At 44.5% G+C, this 23,874-nt stretch overlaps 1 protein-coding gene across 2 annotated transcripts in view; it reads right to left on the bottom strand.

The window, feature by feature from the left end:
* Nucleotides 1-23,874, bottom strand: part of LOC139276005 (superoxide dismutase [Cu-Zn]-like) — a 174,706-nt gene that overhangs the window by 142,528 nt on the left and 8,304 nt on the right. The gene's annotated exons all lie outside the window — the stretch shown is intronic.

Here is a 23,874-nt window from a genome sequence, read left to right as displayed (position 1 = left end):
ATCATCTCGCGATTACACTTTTGCGCCCCGCGAGAAGCTGTGGTGGCTGGGGGCACGCTGGCCATCCTTAAAGGGGAGGTGCCACCGGAGCGGCCACCATCTTTTTTGTGTCGGCCGACTTTTTAAGACAATGGCGGCCGCTGGCCCAGATGACACCCTCCCTGGTAGCCCAGTGGGCGGCACTGAATGTGCTGCACAGATCGCAGCATCCCTCCCCTTTAAGAGAAGGGGAGGGCCAATGCGATGCAGCACAAGCACTGCGCTAACACCGAAGGAACACTGGGTTAATGCAGTCAACATTTTTTTGGCACAAAGAGCCCAAATCCAAGCCGGGCTCAGCGCATCCTGCGCCAGCGCAAGAAAATCAGCGAAATGACCACCCCAAACCCAGCGCGGGGCAATTTCGGCACCTTAATATTTACCTTATAGAATATCATATCCCATTGGAGATGTGATGTGCAAAATGAAAAGATAACGCCATGATTTTTGTTATTTAACACAGGCACTATTTACAGCAGGTTTTACTTACAAATATTCTATTCATAATTTATCCTTCAAATCAGATTTTATGCTCAGTTGCGAGGTTGGCATTAGTTCTCCATATATAAACTATACTCCTCTTCCTGTTAGCAGTTTTTCTTTCATGCAATTAATTTTACATTAATGGTTAGAAAGAACATTTATTCAGGCTTTGTATCATATTGACAAGCCTTTTACAAGGAGGATGCCTGAAACTGGCTAAGTCGCTACTATCATAAGACTGCAACTGATGACGACTCAAAGCTACCAGAAAGAATAATCCTAACCACCTCCTAAGAAGAACTAAAGAGGGAAAAAAAATGAACAGAGAAAGGCAAAGGCTCAAAAGGAGAAATGTGTAAAGAATACATTATTTCACTTATAATTTTTAAAAACAAAGCATTTTAATCACATAACAAATTGTTTAGAGGCTGTAAGTCCAGGCTAACTCCAACAAATAAAACCCTTTGATGCAATGGTATATTTGGCACTTGAACTGAGTGCTGGACTACCACCCTCATTTGATGTGTGTAATATGAAGCTACAAGACAATCCTGTGTCAGCAGGTAGACAACCTAGCTTGCTGCCCTTTGACTATTGTTGACAACTATTTAGGGCATAAAATGGCATATAAAAACAAAGTAGGGGTCAAACTGAGCCACGTAGCACCTGTCTTGTTTAGGCACTATGCAGCCACCCAAGGACCCAAAATGGCATCCAAGATGCGCACGCTTCCAATGGGAAGGGCAGAGTGTGCCACCTCGGTGCTTGCAAGATTAAAGCACACCGGCAACATGCAGAGAAGGGAGAGTGTGCCATTTTGGAAGGCCGCAGTGAATCGGACGCCATGTGCTGGCCTCACTTAGAGAACATGACTGTAACCGGCATGAAGACCCTCTCACCAACAGTATTTAAAGGGATCATACTGGATTGAAAGGCAAATTGCTGGATTAATACTTTTGGCTGCTGTTCGACTTCCAACCAATTTTTGCTCAGCTCCAGCTCCAGTTCAATTTATCTGCTCAGAGAGGGGTCTGGCTGTTTTTGCACACCTGTTGTTGTCTCCTTCACAAATTATTTGCCTACAAAAATGGGTGGTCTAGTAAAGCTAGCTCTGGGAATAGAGCATGAAGAGCAGGACAAGCTGCCACAAGAGGGAGGAGGAGGAGAGGCATCAACTAAGACAGCCCCTTGCTACCAGGGCTCGAAGAGGTCAGCTAAGTGAGGAGCACTTCCAAAAATCATAACTCAAGTCCTTATTCACCAGCAGTCCCATATTCCTTAACTTTCTTCTTTCACGCAACACTTATTGGGGCAGAATTTGCGGTTGGTATAACGGCATACTCTCACAGTACATTGTCATACCGCCTTTGAAATTGACCACAAGTTCAGGATTTCCGCATGTGCTAAATCCTAACTTGTGATCGGTCAAGTTCCAACTAGACAGATGATCAGCTGCGACTGTCAAATCCTCATTGCTGATGCAATGTTGGGCTAACTGCCCACCAACTGCGTATCAATTATGCAGGAAAATTTTATGGCTGGTGCAAACAGGCACAGAAGCCGGTTTGCACAGCATTGGGGATGGGGGCAGGGGGGTGGAAGACATGCAATATTAGGTGAAGCATCAAAACAGCACTTGAAATATGATTTTCAGTGTGCGGTGAATAGGTTTAAAAAGTATCAAACTTAAAAGCAGTTAAGATAAAATATAAATAACTGTCCTTCCAGGAACAGCAAGTGCTAACTGCACGGTTTCAAAAGACAGGTTCATGAACTTGAGAGACTTAAAGCACTTTCATTTTTCGTGCATTAAAAATCATGGGGCCAAAATTCACCGTCCCTTTGGGCGGGCGACCGAAAAAAAAAAATCGATTGGTTGCCGCGGTCGGATGACTTTCCCTCGCCAAGCCAAATTCAGCTCCGGGGGGATTTGAGTGGTGTGCACTTCCGCCGGAAACGGCGCGGTGAAGTTGCTGTAAAGGAGACATTCCAGCAGTGAGCTCTGCAGCGTGCGGGCCGCTGGAAAGTGGCAAGGACAGAGATTTTCAGCTGCAAAAAGGCAAGCCTTTTCCCAGCAGTGCCCCCGTGAGGTATTCGAGTCGGTGCTTGAACAGGACACCGCTGGAGTGTTACTGCGATCGGGGCCCTTTGGTAGGGAAAGAGTTTTATCAATTTTAGTATTTTTATTTAAGATTACAGTTTCCACTGTATTTATCTTTTAATAGTTTTATTAATTATTTTTGCTCCATTCAACCAGTTGAGTGCTGCTCAGAGGTTTGCACATACCTTTGTACAATGTTCAGGTCTGACTCTTTAGTGGAGGCCTGTGGGCTGCAGAGACCCTGAGGATGGGAGGAGTTTTGGGAGGGGGACAGCTGGTACACCTGCTCAGAAGCAGGACGGCACGCAGGAGAAGGCATCGCCATCAGCACTGTGCAGACAGGCAGCAGGCAAGGGAGGCAGCAGCCATGATTCATTTATTCTGCACCAGACCAGTGTGCCCAACATCTTCACCGGCCCGAATCAGGATTGCAATTGGCTGCTTTGGGGACAAGGAATATCCCCTGTCCACTTGGCTGCTCACTGCACTGCGGAACCCCAGGACAGTGCCAGTGCATGAATACAATGATGCTCATTGTGCCACCAGGTGCACCACTGAGCAGTGCATAGGCATCCTTAAGGAGATGTTCCGATGCCTGAACCACTCTGGTGGCAACTAATGTGAATGTTTAAAAATGTATAGAGACATTGAAGTTGAGAACGTGGGAATTGTATAGGGACAGTATAAGCTAACAAAGAATTCATGGAGGAATAGCCATGACATCTCAGACTCGAGACTGCGAAATGTTACAACACTAACACGTATTGAAACAAAACCCACAGCTTGCAGAAAAACCTCAAGGTCTTATTAAATCATGTTATTAACCTGAAACATTAACAGAAGGTCTTTGTTTAAAATCAGACCATACTTAGGTCGGCTTATGAGTGGACAAAGGGAAAGAGGGATCAAAAGAGATAGGCTGAACTAGGATGTCACTCTAGCCCTATCTTGTTATCTTTTGCCGAAAATGTATAACCGTTGTCCCTTTACAATGTAACGTCACTTTGTCCGTAGGAAGTGGGTGCGTTCTATCAGAGTTGCATTCCTTCTGTCTGATAAGGTCCCCGATCGGGATTTGCTTTTTAAATAAAAGCTTGCTTTGTTTAAAGCACAAACGGTATTCGTTTCAGTAATTTTGCTGAACCAGATTGAGATAAAAGAATCCAGAAATCAACATTTGGTGTCAGAAGTGGGGTCTCAACGGACGACTGCCGAAAACTTGCGAATTAAGAGCCAGACTAGCCTTGGACGAGACGAGGGGAAAGTGGCCACTGGAGTGAGTATGATTTCAATACTGCTTCAGTTTCCCCCGGTTTCAAAAGTCTGAGGAAAGTTTAGCCACTCGCTGGTTCTCAGGTAGTGTCTGAACGAGATCCAGGACAATCTGGTGAATACCTTTCAAACTTAGAATAGGGATAGAGCTAGGGAAATTGCGCGGTGACGCAAACCAAGCGGCGACTTGGAAAGATAGGTAAGTCTGCCTGGGTTCGAAGCCCAGAGCCTGCCTGGGTTCGAGGCCCAGTGTCTGTGTGGGTTCGAGGCCCAAGTAGATCCGTGCGGCGACACGGAAAGTAGGGATAGTTAGAGCTAGATAGGGATAGATGATCAATCATGGATCCAAAAATTAATAGGAAAGAAAAGAGATTCTTGTGAACGTTTGTTTTAAATGAGAAATGCTTGTGTGATTTTTACTGTGTAAAAAAAAAAGCCGGGGAGTTGTGGTTTGTTTTAGCTCCACCTACTTTTTCAAACAGAATGAAAGTTTTTTTTAACCCTTCGTAGTGTTGTCCTGTATGTGGGAAGTTTAAGAGTGTGAACCTTATTGAATTACGTATATTCGGATGATAAGTTACGGAGCCAGGAAATGCACAAAGGATAGGTTTGTTGAGTAAAAAAAAAGAAAGAAATACATGGTCCCAGTGGTTAAAAAAGGATTTGACATGCTCACTTACTTGTCGAAAGAAAACATTCAGACAAGGCACAGCAAAACAACGGAGATGGATTCAAAAGGATTCAAAAAAAAAATTAAATAGCACGACCTTGAGGCTGGAACAATTGAGATAACGAAAAGCAGTCCACAGCCTACGTGCCAGACTTCTCTCTAGTTATGGAAAAGACAAAAAAAAAAAGTAACGTACTAAATAGGTGCTGAAAGAGAAAAAAAATGTTCTGAGATTTTAAATTATGAGAAAAATTCCACTGCAGTCTAAAAAAAAAAATCACTCCTGTCCAGTTGGCAGAAAAACTCCATTAAATTAGGGCTTTCATTGACAGAAGGAGGACATATTAAAAACCGTAGACGTCTTAAAGAAAGAGTGCACGCACGAGAAACGTACTCAAGAGTTCCACTGGGACCTCTGAGAAAGGTATTGATAGACTACTTAGTTAAAATGGTTGGCTTTGCATTGACCGAGGCTGATGACGAAATTGAATTTCAGTAAACAAATGTGTGGTCTCGTTTTAAATCAATTAAAAAATATCTTTGGCAAGTACTTGAATAAGAAGTTAAAAAATATTGGAGTTTAATCAAATGCTGCCTTTCCTGATGAAAAGATTTTTTTTTTCAGATGGTTACGTGAAGTCACGTAATGACATCAGGTCTTCTTACAAACCTGTAAAGGAGTTAACCCTTTCCATTGACAGCCGTTTCATACTGAACATTATTAATTTGGATTTCTTAATAGAAAAAACTCACCTAACAGAGGAATGGTGCGATAGTCAGAATAAAAATAAAAACAGAACTAGCTTATGTAATAATACTTGCCTGATACAATAAAGAAATAGATACTCAAACAAAACAAATTGAAGAGTTAAAAGGCTAAGATAAATAAGCTGAAAGGGATCCACAAACCCAACTTAACCCTGACCTCCGATTTCACGGAGTGACCTCGACATGCATGGATATAATGCAGAATCAAGGGACCTGTGGGCCCTGGTAAAGCAAACCCTGAGCCCAACTGAGCATGCCCGATTTCTAACTCACCTAGGACGTGCTACTCATGATGCATTGGTGGTTGCTCACCCTAACGATGTCCAGAATCGCCTAAACGCTATCTTTAATGCTCTCACCACGACCCTTCAGAAGCCCATCAGTATGGAGCCGCCTCGGGTGGAAGGACCAAAACCTGACCCAAGGGGATACCAGATGGAACCGCAGTATTGCGTGCAGGGTTGGGTGGATAAACGGGGATACGGTTATATCAAACACCCAAATGGCCCGGGCCCTGCTAATTACGGACCGCCCTACTGTCCCAGCCTGGTATGGGAAGAGGTCGGGGCTGGGAAAGACGAGATGGATGCTTTATTTGTGGGCAAGAAGGACATTGGAATAGAAATTGTCCCTCCCGTCAGCACGAAAAAGGAAGAGGAGGAAGAGGAGGGGGGCAAGGGGGGAGAGGACTGGGATCTTACACTAACTTCTCCCAGAACAACCCCTTTGGCCAACCGTCCCCCGATTATTCGTATTGACTACGCAGCTTGATTGTGCAGGGACCCTCCCCGGATGACGAACCGATGATATTGTTAAAAATTCGGAATGAGTGGCAACCCTTCTTGATAGATACGGGAGCCTTCATGTCTTCTGTACAATCAAAGCTTAAACTCCCCACCTTCACTGAAACACAGGGACGGTTAGGATTCCTGGGACAAGTCTCTACATTCCCGGTGTCAGAACCGGTTAAAATGGGTTACCAGGAAGAATCGGTGGAACATCGATTTGTTATCACAACCAATCTGGACTGTAACTTGAAGGCTAGAGACCTCCTCTGCAAATTCCAGTTGCATTTGGAGTGTGGAGATGATGGGATTATTGTAAAACAGGGAACCCTTAAGCGGCAGTATAATACCACTAGAACCCCTCAGTGGTGGTCTCTGGACCTGCCGCAGGCACCCTATCACGTGACCCTAGCATACGATCCCAGTGGAAAGAATCAGGACCTGCAGAACTTTTATCAGGATCACGAAGGGGAAGTGAAGGAAATTCTATTAAGGGCTAGAGTGACTGGACTGGAAAGAGAGGCAGATTTTGTGGAAATGGACAGCCCCCAATGGTGGCACCACATATTACTCGTGAAGTATTACCTCCCCACCATGCTAAAGATTTGGGAGTTATGGTGCGCCAGGCTATAGACGAGGCTGACCCTACCAGCCGGGATGTGCAAATTGTAAAACATGGCCGAACAGTCCAATTCCACGGGGACCCCGAGAAGGTCTTAACGACTCTGCAGCATCATACTGGCTCTGACATACCTGACTATGTGGATCCTCATGTGTGGGCAGAGGACCCCTCCCAAGTGAGTTATATTCCCATTGATCCGATTGAGATCCCAGTGCAGGGCAATGTGGACTGGCCCTTATCCGACAGTACCCACTGAAATCACAGGCAATACCGAGTATCCACCGAGCTTTGGAGGCTAGCCGAGTCAAACCAATTTGCCAGTTTCCAGTCCCTAGCACGGCTAAACAAATGCGACAGTGGTTGGGGATGATCAATTACTGCAGATCCTGGATCCCTAATGTTGCTCTGATGACTAAGCACCTCACCCCGTATACAAATAAGTAAGGCAGCTTTGAAATAGAAACCGCAGACGTCCAAGCCTTTAAGGAACTAAAGACAGCCCTGCTGCAAGCTCCTGCTTTGGGTCGGCCCCTCTATGACCGGCCCTTTCAACTGTATTGTACAATTCTGAAAGACTGTGCTACCGTTGTCTTAACACCTCTCACTCCGTAGCTGCCCTCCTGGGCCAACTGCAGACTCAACACCTTACCATGGCCAGGCAAAGCAGATATGAGATCTACCTACTAAACAATCCTAAGCTGACCTTTCGGCACTGTACTGCAATTAATCCGGCCTGTTTTCTTACTGAGCCGCCCCAAGATGAGGAAGAACCCAGTCATGATTGTTTATCTTTAATTCAAGAGGCCACATCAGTCAGGGAAGATTTAGTTGACGTACCAATGGAAGATCCAGACTGTATTATGTATGTTGACGGAAGTTCTTCTATTAATCCAGAAGGTACACGAATCTCAGGATACGCCATAGTAAACCAGGAGAATCAGGTCTTGGAATCTGCTGATTTTGAAACCGCCTATTCTGCCCAACAAGCTGAACTATTAGCCCTCACCCGAGCCTGTATCTTGGCCAAAGATCTCAGAGTCAATATCGATACCGACTCTAGGTATGCCTTTGGGGTGGCCCATGATTTCGGACAATTATGGAAAAATAGGGGATTCCTAACCTCATAGGGGAATGAGATATCCCATAAGCAACTAGTATCTGATTTGTTGCATGCCCTCATGCTCCCCAAGCACATGGCCATTGTTAAATGTACCGCCCACACCACCGGAAAATCCCCGGTTGATATAGGGAACCACTGTGCTGACAAAGAGGCTAAACAGGCCTCTCGTGACCAACAGATGGTAGTGCCCAAAATGATGAGTCAGACTAAAAAATCCTGCGAAGGATAAGTTAGCCTCGGTAAAACCAATGCCAACCATCCAAGATGTTATAAAAGCACAGGAGGACGCTCCTGAAAAAGATAAACTGTTGTGGAAATATTATGGATGTACTTATGACAATGTTTCTAAACTCTGGACCACTCCCGCGGAACAGACTTGCATGTCTGATGAGTTGGCTCTATGGGTTATTGAATGTATGCATTTTGCTGCTCATTGTGGAGCAAGAACCACAAGTGATACACTTTTGGCTACTTGGTGGCACCCTAGACTCCAGGCTATCGCCCAGAACATCAGTAGTCGTTGCCTGCTTTGTCAGCAACATAATCCAGGGAAGGGATTGGGGTAAAACGCCCCTACCCGAAGGTCCCTTTGAAACATTTCAGTTGGACTACATTGAGTTGCAAAAAGTTCAGTGTTACAAATATGTGTTAGTAATAGTAGATGTGTTTAGCAGATGGATTGAAGCCTACCCTACCCTGGACAATAAGGCTCAAACTGTTGTTAAGGTGTTAATGAGGGAAATTGTTCCTAGATATGGTATCTCAGCTCGACTGATGACCACCTATGTTCTTTCTCTGACTCAGGCTCTGCGACTAGCTCACAACCAGGTTCAAGATGCTCACTCGACCTCCCAGTTTTACCCGAATTGTCCCTCGTGGCACCAGGGAAGTATGGATTCGGAAGGGATTAGAGCCACAATGGGAGGGGCCTTTTCAGGTGTTACTCACTACCCCCACTGCAGCCAAGGTTGAGGGGAAAAGTGCCTGGGTTCACCTGCACCACTGCAAGCTCACCACCCTCTAACGAACCTATTTTACTGGTTATTCTAATTCCTGTTTCTGTTCCAGACTTCCTCTTCTCCATAGCTGAACAAGGCCGTTGACATCCTAAATGGAACGTGGACCAGTTTGAACTTTTACCTGTAGTGATAGACAGCCAGCTACACCGACGGTGACCTGAGAAGAGAGACGGGAGAACTGAACTCTTTTAATCAGCAAAATAATTGGACTATTTATCTGAATCCTGAGCCATAAGATGAAACTGTGTCTGTATGCCACAGTCTGTATAATAGTGTTGATATATGACAGTTTCGGCGCATGGGAGGGGAGACAGAGACGAGAGCTCCATGTGAACACCTTTTTGTACATGTCTTATGTTTATGCGCAAAATGGGAACTTTTCTAGATGCTGGGTGTGTTCACATTCCCTATACATTTCCCTATACATTCCAAAGGGGGAATTCCTTTACACCCCGTTCCACTGACCCTAATTGAGACTGTCGGATGGATTCAGAGCCAAACTATCACGAGAGGAGGGGGGGCCAATACAAATACGAGAGAGGAAAGGCGGGTCAAAAGAGGGATCACAGAGATCAGGAGGAGTATCATACCGTTACCACATGAACGACCACGGGGAGGTCACCAAGTGGGAGAGTGCTGGAGATCCCATTAGTCAGACATTCCAGGGATGGTACCAACCAACCTACAACCGTGAAAAGGAACCCCCATTCATAGCCCTGACATATACCTCAGGGATTGGGAGGCCAACCGGGGACATATGTCTAACCCAAAATGACACCAGTAACAAGGAACATATCGTAGGGTACAGCAATTGCCCACACAGTCTCAACCTCACCACAGGTGCACGAGTCACCATCCACTCTCACGATCCAAATCCTTGGTTGCCTAGGCGATGGACAGGATTCTGCTATCTGGGATATGTGGTGCCATTTGTGCGGCAAGTACGTACCCTGGCGGAAGCACATGCCTCCAGCCGATACAAGCGAGCCATCACCCCCACCGACAAGTTCTTTGGGGTCTTAATGTTCCCAATCGGGATAAAACGTCTCATGGACGAAGTACAGAACCTAGAGACGATATTGGAACAGATAGCTAACAATACTGCTGAAGCTCTGGAGGGCATCACAGCTGAAATGGTAGCAATAAGGACCGTAGCATTACAAAACCGAATGGCCCTCAATTACCTGTTAGCTGAGAAAGGGGGACCGTGTGCCCTGATAGGATCTGAATGTTGCACTTACATTCCTGATAGTTCAGAAAACATAACCAATCTCGCTGATCACATAAGAAGGGAGGTGAAGAAGTTATCCACACCAGCAGAAGGATCTAGCTGGTTTGATTGGCTATCAGATGGATCTTGGAGATCCTATCTAATTGTTGGTTGCCTTAACCTTTGTTGTAAAGTAATGATGGCAAGGTTATCAAACCCTCTTGTGGTCAAGGGCTCCCGAGTTATGATCCAACGAACTAAAGAACTACTCGACACTAACAACAATATGATTCAGGAAATAGAGTGTGAACGGATGAATGCGATACTCCTAGAATGATCCTAAGTGTTATCATGGAATGATAAAAGGGGGGAATGTGAATGTTTAAAAATGTATAGAGACATTGAAGTTGAGAACGTGGGAATTGTATAGGGACAGTATAAGCTAACAAAGAATTCATGGAGGAATAGCCATGACATCTCAGACTCGAGACTGCGAAATGTTACAACACTAACACGTATTGAAACAAAACTCACAGCTTGCAGAAAAACCTCAAGGTCTTATTAAATCATGTTATTAACCTGAAATATTAACAGAAGGTCTTTGTTTAAAATCAGACCATACTTAGGTCGGCTTATGAGTGGACAAAGGGAAAGAGGGATCAAAAGAGATAGGCTGAACTAGGATGTCACTCTAGCCCTATCTTGTTATCTTTTGCCGAAAATGTATAACCGTTGTCCCTTTACAATGTAACGTCACTTTGTCCATAGGAAGTGGGTGCGTTCTATCAGAGTTGCATTCCTTCTGTCTGATAAGGTCCCCGATCGGGATTTGCTTTTTAAATAAAAGCTTGCTTTGTTTAAAGCACAAACGGTATTTGTTTCAGTAATTTTGCTGAACCAGATTGAGGTAAAAGAATCCAGAAATCAACACTTGCAGTACTCTCCTCATGGGTCCCCATCATCGTTGTGTTCTGCTGCATGCTGCACAACCTGACCACCATGAGGGGACAGCCGCTGGAGGTCGAGCAAGCAGTACCACCTAAGGAGGAGGCGGTGCAGGAGGAGGAGGCGGATTCCCGTCGCCCCAGAGCTAGGAGGCGTCGACCCATCGCTACCCTGGTGCAGATGACCACCCTCCTGGGAGGGTGTGTCCTCACATATATGGAGGTACCTGACACCTCCCCTGCAAAGTCCCTCCATGCATTATGTACTGGCAGTCTGCCAGGTCTCCCCACATCAGGAAATAGTATTCTTCTGTCCTCCACACCGTCGATCAGTGTCTCCAGCTCCCTATCACTGAACCTGTTGGCTCTCCTTACACCTCTTACACCAGCCATTCTTCCAACCTCCTTCACCCACTCAGGGCCTTGCTGCAAACCTGCCCTTTAAAAAGACCAGGGAGCAGCTGGCTTGTTAGAAACCCTTACCTGCATGCTGAATTTCTCAGTGGTGATAACGCTCAAATTAAGACAGCCACCGCTGAAAATTCCACTTTGGAAGGGTTCATTAGCGCTGGAACCCATTTGCTCACTTTTGGAGCTGAATATGGGCTGGTCCAGCCACGAAAAAATTTCGGCACTCAAGGCCACAAAAAAGTGGGGGGGGGGGGAACACCAGCTTTCCAGCGGTACTGAATTTCGGGCCCCATGTCTGTAATAAGTTCACAGCTAATGCAACATTGAGTAAACAGAATGATGGGTTCCAAATCTTCAAGTGCGTGTCGCCATTTAGAGATTAATTTTTTCTTGCACGGCCTAAATGTTGGAAGTTGACCCACACTTCCACATGAAATTCTGCACAAACTGCCTAACATGACAGGGTGCACCAGAAACAGGAAGACGGGAGAGCGGCAGATAAATCTTCGCAAATCCATGCCCTACAAATGAATGGGCATCGGAAATGTCATGTATTCATTAAACTGTCATTGTAACCCATGTATAAACTGACCTAAGTTGTACACTGTGAGAACATTGACCACTAGGTGGTGAACTTGTGGAAGACACTCCTAACCTGGACTTTCAGGTATAAAAGGGGAAGCTCCACCCACCTTCATCACTTCAGTGTTGGCTAATAAAGGTTACTGGTCAGAGAGTGACCTTCTCTCAAGTATGGGCCTCGTGTGTGTTTATACTGTATAGTAAGGACATATTAGGAAATTTCTATTTCCTGACTGACGCGCCCCCCCACATGATCCCAGGTACGCTTACGCACACAGCAAGTATTCAAAGAGAGCCTCGCACCAGGTAAGTGTGGATTTTGTTCGGAGGTCAGCGGCATACTCTACCGCCGCCGGCCACAATTTCAAGGCCATTGTTTTTCCCCCCACTTGACTGCAAACATAAAAACCAACACCAAATGCAAATCCAAAACAAAACTTTTCAAATTAATAATCCCATTCTGCACACAAAATTAAACTATTCACCCTTGTGCATTCCCTTCGTGTCCGACTTTTGTGTTCTGACAAACATGTGTGCACGCTTTCTGTTCAAAAAGATAAATTTACCTGAAAAGATTTTGAAATTTGGCCTCCAGCTTCTCAAAATTTACTTGAAAAACTGAGTGGTGTTGCTAAATTACAATATTCATTCATGAGTTTTCGAATACAGAAATAATGGCTTCCTGAAACAAAAACAATGGCCTTTCCCACAGCTTAAAAGTAGCTGCTCTGCCTTGGCTGATGTTGGCTGAGTACTTTCAATCGACTATTTTAAACTGGGATGCAAATCATGCATAAAGTGGGTCCAGCCCCCATGATGTTTTTGGCGTACGGCCCGTGCCATTTAACTGCTGGGCCTCATTTAATAAGATTGACAGGCTGGCCTCCCAATTGCATGGTGATTCAGCCGGCCTGCCCACTCTTCCCGGTGCAACTCCTAATGCCTGCTTAAAGCAGAGATGCATTACGTAAAGTGAGGCTGCATTCCCCGCTTTGATTTATCATTGAACAACTGTGGAACACATTCTCAGGAGACAGATAAGTTGAACAGCCATTATCCGATGAGGACAAGGAGGGAGCAGCTTTTCCCCAAACCCAAGGCCATCATGAAGCAGGCATGGAGAGAGATGTCTGAAATAGTAAGTTCCACCAGCATCACCCCAGAATGTAGATAAAATGCAGAAAGAGGTGCAAAGACCTCAAGATTAACAAGGGAAAGTACTGATCTTCATCTCTCCATCACTTTCAACAACACTCCTTTCACGCCCTCCCCCACCACTCTCAATAATTCCCTTCCCTCCATCGCATCCCAACAACATACAACCATAAAGGCATACTGGAACACCTCTCTTTCTCATTCCAATCACATTCACCCCCTCCCCCTTTCCTCTCTTCACGCCACACACACCAGAGATAATATTAACTTTTATCACCAGGTGAAAAACGGGCAATAACGAACTGACAGTTGTTTTACATCTCATCCAACTTGCTATTCCATTCTGAATGGATAGGTGCTTTCAAGGAGTCATTTGTCTTCTGCAGTGTGCTCTCCTGTAGATCAGTGGAAGTGGTACAATAAGAGCAGTATGTGTTGGCCTCTCAGGATGACAGCATATCTGCTCCTTCACCATCCTCTCAACCAATACCCACCATGGTACAAGCAAGTCAGCTGGGCCAGACTGCCCCATCTGCAACTCAGGTGCAGCAGTCTGCAGCCGGGCCCTCATAGGCTAGAGCACCCAGAGATCAGCAGCCACAATCTTCTCAAGAGTCCCAAAATGAGAAATAGCAGTCTTCCACCAGCTTTGCTGAGGCCACAATGGGAAATGCTCATAGGAATTGGAGTTAATAAACCTTCTTAAAAAGAAAAGTACTATGGGTTGATCACTTGGGTGAGAAATGAATGGAAGGCAATTATTATGTTTGCCATTAAATTAATCACCTTGATCACAATTTGTACTTTGGTCTGCAGTGTGGTTTAATAGCAGTTTCTGAGTCTACATGGTCAGTATAATTGATATAGAAGTTGTCTGAATGGTGTGAATGTTATTTCATGCAAGATTACGGGAGTGGTGAAGAATTTAACAAGGATTGTTAAGTAGAGGGGCTCTCTAAGTTCTCGGGGCAAATGTATGAGTAGCTCAGCGGAACCACTGACCAATATGCTGATCCTTCACATGTCTTGGTGCAAGGCAATGAGCTGGCCCTCCTTCAGATGCTTCCTCTCCTTCTCCCTGGTCTGCCTCATTCGATGAGGACTTCTGCTGCCCTGCCTCTTCCAAATGCAGGCTCCTCTGTAATGCATGGTTATGCAGCATGCTGTATCAGGATTAGTGTATTGTGGCAGCTCCCAGCATACCTTGCACAGACCCACATGATGTTATTCATGCAATCAGCCACTAGCTGCACACTGATGAAGTGGAATCCTTTTCTATTTACATATGTTGCTGGCTGGTGTTCCGGTACTCTAATCACAACATGCGTGCAGTCAATTATGTCCTACAAGCAAGGGAAACTAGCCACAAAAGGAAATCTCTCTCCTTTTGACTGCCGAGGTCAATGGGGACGAAGATGTACTGCTCTTCCCTGGTGAACAGGTCATTGGTCACCTGCTTGACTCAGTTGTGCACTGCAGACTGTGATATGCAGCGGATGTCCCCTGCAGCAGATTGAATGGATTCAGTGCAAAATGATTCAGGACGGTGATGACTTTAAGAAAATATGTTCCCTTGGTCCAGCAGGCAGCAGGTCCTGCTCCAGGAGGCTGCAGAGGTCTGCAACAGCCTGTCTGGAGAAACACAGCCTCCTCCTACACTGATCCCCAGATAGGTTCAAAAAGATTACTCTTGACCTGTAGATCCTGTGTGCTGGGGATGGCCTTTTATGAGTTACTCCCCTCATCTGCTCCCTTCCAAGACATCCAGCTGGTGGTGGTGGTTGCTGAGGCTGCTGCTGCTCCTCAAGTGCTCCTTTATCCAGAAGAGGGGCAAGAATAGCTCCCGTAATAAGGAGCTAACAGTGACAAGAGCAGAGAATAGTAAAAAAAAAAGCTATTTATATACTTGAAAATCTCCTAACAAACCAAACAGCAAAACGTTCCTCTGAACCACAGAGCTGCAGCTGAGAGACGCTTTTTATACATCTTCAGAAGTGGTGAGTATCCAAATCAGACTTTAACCTACTCCCCCTGCATGTATCTTTCCTGCTGAGCAAGAAAGATTAAAATCAGGACTTTAGTCTTATAAACCCATTATAGTGAGATGTAAGCTCAGTGGAAATTGGGAAAGGAAATCATTAGATTATCCCACCATATGCTACCTGGGCCATTGCCCATTGTTTCCCAGAAGAATCTTGCACGTACACTGGTTTCATGGAAACAAATTAATATTTTATTACTATTTTAGGATAATGGTCAAAAGACCAAAGGGGTGGGGGGACAGAGAGAGAGAGAGAGAGAGAGAGAGAGAGAGAGAGAGAGAATGACAATTTTTTTTTAACGCTGTGAGTTTTTATAATCTCGAAACCACTGCCTACTAATAACTTTCGAAAGGGGATTAGATATATACTTAAAAATGAAAAATTGGCAAGGTTATAACAGGAGAGTGGAACTAATTGGATAACTCTTTCAAAAACTAGCACAGGTATGATGGGTGAATGGCCTCCTGTGTGCTGTATGACTATGACCATTATCCATTTTAATAATATTTTAATTATCATAAATGTAATTTTAAATGTTCGGCCACCCCTCCAGCCAATCTCCCGTGAGTTTTCTAATACTATGATTCACAGTCAACAGTGACAATGGTTGTTAATAACTATGAGTAAAATGTGCAAGGCTCAAGTGGAAACATAAGGCAGGTCATTTTGACTTTGGGCAATTGTATAAAACGGGCAATATCCAATCAGCCACATGTTACACATCTCTCCTGATTTTCATTTTTAATTGACTTCATAACAAAAAATTGGCCATTTTACAATATCGTTCAAAGTCAAAATTATGCAGAGCTAAACCCAGATGTATAGATTAAAAATAACTTCTGAAAAAAAAGTTACTCTACCTTTTACAAATTAAGACTGAAAGCAAGATATTAATAGAATATAACTATATTTATAAAAATTTTGCACATTGCCCATACCATTAAAAAGATTTCCAAAGGCGCACACATGAAGCCCATGTTTTCCACGAGTCAATCCAGTAAATGTTCCTTTTATTAATACTTGTCCATTTGTCTACAAAATAAGACATCGTGTAAAATAGAAAAATGGTTACACATGTTCGTTTCACCAAGGCAGCAGGCATTAGAAACATGGCACCCAAACAAGATTTGACACCAATAAAACCCACCATAAAAGGACAGAGTACAGGGCTTTTTGAAGTCAATGAAGTGTCCTAAATGAACATTTCCGCAACTAGGCAAGTAGTCTAGTTATCAATTAGACAAACTAACAATAAGTACTTAAAATATTTTAAACTTGTTTCAATCTTCCTTGCCATATTTACTCACATTTAAATCCTGTGGCCACTTAAAAACAATTATCTGCACATTATTCGGCTCAATCACCAAAACAGAATAATGCTCAACTGAGGAAGTGCTGCCCTGTCTGAGATGCTGTCCTTTGGATGAGACATGACACTATTCAAAGTCCAAGGAGTTCTCCCAGTGTCTTCGCTGACAATTATTCCTCAACCAACACCACTAAAATAGCTTAATTTGACATTCTGTGCGTAAATTAGTTGGCATATTTCCCTATATTACAAGTGATTATATTTTAAGAATAATTAATCGGCTGTGGAGTGCTTTAGGACATCCTGTGGCCATGAAAGGCACTATATAAATGCAAGTTCTTCTTTAAACCTCAGGTTATTGCACCAGTCCAATATAGTGGGTCTACTTACAAAACAAATACAAAGAAAAATGCTCAAGTAAAGAAAAATGTTACAGTTCTCTGTATTATCTTCAGTTTCTTGTCATGAAAGGTGCTATATTAGACCGACTCCAATTTCTACTTTGTTATTATAATGTGACCTTGGCTCGCAGCTCGTATTAGTTTGTTATTCGAACCTAGTCAAACTGAGTTCTGCATACATTCAAGAAGCTTCTAACATTTCCATGCCCAGAGAGAATTATGGGTAAGATTAATTTGGTCAATGACTAGTCTTTCATAAACTGTCAGGGCACATGAGGGAGGGAATATCGGAGGTAGCTGCTGCAATAAGGGAACATGCCCAGACCCCATGCCCATGGACAGAATCAACTGCCACTCCCACTTCAATCCCCAAACCAGCCTCTGAAGAGGCCCAAGCTGGTTCTTCCACATTACCGCCTGCCCCCCGCCCCATCAAGAAATGCGCATTACCAGAGATGTTCGAAAGAATAAGCTTGATACCAACCCGAGAAACGCTGCGCCACCGCCTGTGGGCAGGGGTGGAGTCAACAAGACCAAGCACAGCGGGCAGTCTTAGAATAAGGTGGAGGAGAGATGGGTGCAGCTTTTCTTTGCTGCTGCTGTTATTATTATTATTGTTGTTACTGTTCTCAAATTAAAAGTTTTTTGTAAGTTGTGTAAATTTACAAGTTTGTAAGTGATCTTAACTGAACACTTTAAAGTTTGATACAAGAATATTTTTATTAAAGTTAAGTACAAACAAGTGTTTGTTAAACTTTTGAATAAAATACATTTTAAATTATAACTGAATCATTTCCATTATTTGTTCCATTAACACAACACAACATTACGGAACAGGTCCAAACAGTAAACATGGTCCATTTGCAATAATTGCCGCTGAGCCTTCAGGCAGCAAAGCGTTCATGGATGAGTTGCTGGCACAAGGCTCGAGGAATCGTTAAAGGGACACGATGATCCGCCCTCCTCCACCGTCATGCTCCGGATTCAGGTAGTTGCATGGCTTCCTCGTCCTCCTAGTCATCTGCATCTTCCTCCTCCTCATCATCAGCCACTCTCACCTCAGGTGGGTCTTTGACTACCAGCTGCTGCTGCCTCATGATGGCCAAGTTATGCAGCATGCAGCACACAACAATGAACTGACCGACAATCTCAGGGGAGTATTGCAAGTAGCCTCCGGAATGGTCCAGGTATCGGAAACGTTGTTTCAAGATGCCAATGGTCCTCTCTATTATGCTGCGCGTCACAATGTGCGACATGTTGTATTCCCGGTCAGCTTCCGTCCGGGTTACACGTAGGGGCGTCGGGAGTCAGGTGGTGAGGCCGTACCCTTTGTCTCCCAGCAGCCAGCTCTGCCCTTCTGGCTGCTGCTGAAACATGACAGATATGCTCTTGCGTAGGATGAATGCATCATGGGTGCTCCCAGGATATCTCGCATCAACTGACATGATGCAATGCATGTCATCACAAATGAGCTGCACAATAACGGAGTGGAAGCCTTTTCTGTTCATCTCGGAATCGTCCAAAGGTGCTCGCAAGGCGATCTGGGTACAATCAATGCAGCCCTGTATCTTTGGGAAGCCAGCAATCTTGGAGAAGCCCACAGCCCTTTCACGCATTGCCTGGGCGGTCATGGGGTACTTTATGTAGTCATTCCTCCGGGCATATAGTGCAGCAGTCACCTGCCGAATGCAGATATGTGTTGCATGTTGAAAAATGGCGCACACATCCCCAGTTGTGGCCTGGAATGATCCAGATGCATTGAATGAAAGTGCAGCTGTAACCTTCACTTCAACTGACAAAGCAGTCCTCCTGACGCTTCCAGGTTGCAGGTCTGCTTTTACTAACTCACAGATCTCGATTACAACTTTTTTGCGGAAACGCAGCCTTCTCACACAGTCTGCATCGCTCAAGTGCGGGTAGGAATGCCTGTCTCGATATACCCGACGTGGGTAAGGCCTCCTGCCCATCGTCCTACATGCTCTGAAGTTCCTCATGCGATGATGTCGAAACAATCGTCTCCTCCACAACACTATCATGCAGAAGGCTTGCATGAGGTATGGCATCATCAATATGGCCCCCTCGATTAAATTGTATCTTTGCAAGAAGCTTAAAACAACAGGACAAAGAATTAAAGCTGCTTCTCTGTCTCCCCAAGGTCAATGCCCTAATATGGATCACACTCAGGTCTGTGCATGCGCAATAGGCTTGCTTAGAATGGGAAGCTAGGCATTTAAATGAGGACATTTAGGTCAATAAAGTCTAATGCAATTCTTTAATTTTAGATTTTTTTCAAAGTACCACCCCACCACTGACCGAACGTCTCCTCACGGGGCTTGAGGGTCGGCTGGCAGAATCGCCCGGACACAGGGGCTTGGCAAACACCGCCCCCACCCCCCCGTTTCTTTTGATGCTGCTGCATAGTGTAAAGGTTCTCATCCCTTCAGTTCGACTTCCACCCGCCGCACCCCCCATCCCCGAGCTCCTTTAGAAGAGGAGCCCTGAGCTTGTGTCCAGACGAGGGACCAATTCTGCCAGCTTACACTCCGGCTCTCGAGCCTGGTTTGGAGACGTTTGGTGGTGGCGTGGCACTTCGAAAAAAATCCAAAATTAAATAATTGCATTAGACTTCCATTTTCTGCATTTTAAGTTTGAAAAAATTAAGCTTCATGATGCAATTATTTCAGCGCATGCGCTGAAAACCGGCTGGAGCTTAACAGATCGTAGCCAGATTGGGAGCGAGGACAGTTGTACGGGCAAAATTGTGGGATTTACCCATATCTTGCTGGCAAATGTCCTCAAAAATCTTGCGCCTGAAAAAGCAGGCGCATAGCCTACATTTACAGACGCAGTGTTTTAAAACACACAAAAACATATTAAAATAAAGTTATGAAAACATATTTTGTTAAAAACCCTCCCCACTATGGTAAGTTTATTTTAAGGCATAATTTAAAAAAAATTTTAAATATATTTTCCCGATTTTTTTTTAAAGACATTAATAACTTTAATTTAAATGAACCTTAAATATATAGTGTATATTTTCTTTTTTTTTAAGTGTTTTAGGTGTTGTTTCTCATTCATAATAATGGGAACTCCAACTTACGGAGTTCCCATTATTATGAATGAAAAAATACTGTACTTTGATTGGCTGGCCAGAGCTATGTGACTCCAGCTCCAGCTTATAGACGTTCCTACAAGCACGCGCTGCGACACGCAGAGAAAAGGAGGCCTGTGGATCGGGAACTTGAGCGGGCGCAGCAGCTTCAGGTAGGTGCACATTTTTTCTCTAAAATTCTGCGCCAATGTGTTCTTGACTCCCTCCAAAAATTTGCATAAAAACAATGGCGTCTTTCTGCGCCGATTTTTTACTGTGCGCTGGTTTTTCTTAAGTGCCCAGAAGGTTTTTTGGGAGTAGTCACATACGTCGTCCTAGGAAAAATGTAAGTTGGCCAAACTTGCATAAATGTGAAAAACTGGCGCAGACATCAGGTAACGCAAAATAAACGAACCAAAAAAAATCATAACGAATTGAGTTACACTGGTGCACAAAATTTGGGGGAAACTTGGACATTTTAATTTCAGCCAAAAAAAGTGGCGCACGCCAAAAAAACGGCACAGATAACTGGGGAAAATTGAGCTCAAATTATCTACATAAAATACATAGGATAAAACTTTCAACTTCGGTGGGGTGTAAAAAGGGCGACAGCAGATTGGCTGCCGTTATATATGCGGTCCGATTTTCTTTTCCATTGACTTCATAGTTTCGCCCATTGTTGGAAAGCGTTTCCAGAGCAAAGGCACCTGTGACATAATGTTAGAATTAAATATGTGTAATGTTAGAATTAAATATGTGTGTATAAAATGGTGGCAGGAGATGTATGAAGATAGCTGCCAGTGATTCAGCAAAGCACCAAAGGAGTGTAGCCAGCAGAGAGGGACCACATTCCTAGCTACTGATAATTGCTGTTTCTCACACAGGAATATACAGAAAAGACGAGCTCAGCAGATGTCTCTAATCAACAGGCTTCCAGGCCCCAGACAAGATGTCCCGATAGAATGACGGAACAATAGTACTCCTGTAACAGGATTAAGATAAGGAAACTACCCAAAGACAGCACCCAAGGACAGTAAGATAAGGGGGGGAGGGGCGCCTGGACAATGTCACAAGACCATAAGTAACTCTTAGCAACACATGAGGCGATCACGCAGCCACCTAATGTTTAGAGACCAATTCTATTGGTCTAACTGAATCTATAATCTATATGTAATCTATAATCAATATGATTGGATAGTGTCCGGCCGAAATGGGCTGATGTAACTGTAGTAAACTGTTGTAAAACATAAAAAAATCCATGAAATCCTTTGTTCAGCAGAGAGAGGGGTACCTGGATGAACCAGTGGCTTCATCTCCCCGCCGGCGTAATAAACCGTTTTGATGTATGGAACCGACCCAGAGTGACGAGTGATTCTTGGAGGGAACATTCACGCCAACACCCATAGAGTTGAGATATATGATCATGTGGTTCTTCCATCAGCTCAAAAGATGCTGGGAGGGATGGCACAGGAAAGAGCTTGTAACAAAGGAATGAAGAATATATTGGCATAGAAATTTGTCTGGGCTCCTTTTCGCAACCAGCTTGCACCCGAACAAAGAGGCCTGAGGCACGATGGAAATTGGTCCTTGGGTCTAATCAATGTACTCGTGCGAGCTGCCGGCGCTGGTTGCTCCTCCAAAGGCTTCTCCGCCGAGTGAAGGCATCAATGTCAGGCCGGCTGCCTCACAGGTAGTGGCCCTCAGGCAAGTCCAAGGATTGGAACATGTTCCATGAAAGAAGGCAATTGTGACTCCTGTGGAGTCGGAGGCACACTCCTGTCCTCCTGGTTCCACAGAAAGGTTTTTAAAATCTGACTTTGTCACTTACATTTCGTTGGTGACTGTGAGGGCTGCTGAAGAATCCTGAAGCAGTGAGCGGGGAAGGCCTGACGCTTGCCCCACTCATCGCCATCACATTTTGAAACTGGGTTCCTTAACAGGTATTAGGCCTCTAATTTAAGGGGCCTAAAACATGTTTTAGGCATCTGACTGAGATGCCTAAAAAAGGGCCCCACAAATTTAGCAGTGGGACCACCCCTATGCAGATTGGGTGCAAGAATTCTCACAATGTCAGCTGTGGCTCAGTTGGTAGCACTCTCGCCTCAGAGTCAGAAGGTTGTGGGTTCAAGTCCCACTCTAGAGACTTGAGCACAAAAATCTAGGCTGACACTCCAATGCAATACTGTTGGAGGTGCCATCATTTGGATGAGATGTTAAACTGAGGCCCCGTCTGCTCTCTCAAGTGGACGTAAAATATCCCACGGCACTATTTCAAAGAAGAGCAGGGGAGTTATCCCTGGTGTCCTGGCCAATATTTATCTCTCAATCAACATAACAAAAACAGATTATCTGGTCATTATCACATTGCTGTTTGTGGGAGTTTGCTTGTGTGCAAATTGGCTGCCGCATTTCCTACGTTACAACAGTGACTACACTCTAAAAATACTTCATTGGCTGTAAAGCGCTTTGAGACATCCGGTGGTTGTGAAAGGTGCTATATAAATCCAAATCTTTCTTTCTTTACGGCATTGATATGCTTTATGCCAGTTTTAGACCACAATAGCTGCTGCTACAAAACCACAAATAAAGGTACTCAACTACAGGGGACCCAATCTTTATCAGGTAAATCCATTAAGGTTTGGAGAAGTCATGTGATTAGGCATCACATGGTTAGATGACATATAGTCAGAATATCACGTGATCAAACATTCAGAAATGCCTCCAACCAGAGTTGGCAACGCTACTCCACCAGTACATCGGGTACTGATGAGCTGCTAACATCCCCTATTACTTCAAACATTAGCAGCTGCAGCACATGGAGGGAGGGGTTCCTGGACAGGGGTCTGCAGGACATTAATCGCCCCCCTCCCCCCGGCCAATTTGATGGAGGATCTCCCAGGCACTCCAGCCCTACAACAGCCATCTCACCCTGTGGAGGCTGCCAGCGTAGCAGATCCCATGATTAGGATATCCCTCCCATAATGGAAAAGGATCCTGGGATGGCAATGAAGTGGGAAACCCAACAAACAGAAAATGAAATGAAGGAGCTGGGGAAGAAGTTAAAAAGCAGGATCTCAAAAAGGTTACTCCCAATCAATGTTCCCTGGCTGCACACCTCTCTGCCAGTCCCATGCAGCCCAGGACCTGCTTTTTCAATGTAAAGTTTTGCGCATGCACAAAACTTTGAAGGGGTCGCGCACCCTAAAGAAAATAAAAGGGAATATTGCTCCCAATGCCACGCACTAGTATGTAGAAATAGGATATTGCAGGTTAATGCATGGCTAGAGACATGATGCACGAAGGAGGGATTCAGATTCCTGGGACATTGGGTCCATTTCTGTGGCAGGAGGGACCTGTTCAAGATGGACAGGTTGGACCTGAACAGAGCTGGGACCAATATCCTTGCGGGCAGATTAACTAGTGCTGCAGTGGAGGGTTTACTAATTTGGCAGGGGGTTGGGCATCAAGATGTAGTATTAAAAAGTAGAAACAAGGTGCACAGAGGACTGGAAAGAAAGTTAGAGTTTGAAATAACGAGGAACATAGAAACTATAAAGAGATCTAAGTTAGGTTTGGAGTGCATGTGACTAAATGCATGAAGTGTGGTTAATAGGTTGGAGAGCTGCAGGTGCAAATAACCACGTGGGAATATGATGTCGTGGCGATAACTGAGACCTGGCTTAAAAAAGGGGAGGATTAGATGCTTAATATTCTTGTGTACAAGGTATTCAGGAAAGATAGGGAAGAAAAACTCGAGAGGGTACAGAGGAGATTTACGAGAATGTTGCCAGGAGTAAAGAATCTTAACTATGAGGAAAGATTGGATTGGCTGGATTTGTTTTCCTTGAAA

The sequence above is a fragment of the Pristiophorus japonicus genome, chromosome 11, assembly GCF_044704955.1.
Source record: "Pristiophorus japonicus isolate sPriJap1 chromosome 11, sPriJap1.hap1, whole genome shotgun sequence".
Taxonomy (NCBI): domain Eukaryota; kingdom Metazoa; phylum Chordata; class Chondrichthyes; family Pristiophoridae; genus Pristiophorus; species Pristiophorus japonicus.
The sequence above is the reverse complement of the archived record's forward strand: the minus strand, read 5'-3'. Positions and strand labels throughout refer to the sequence as shown.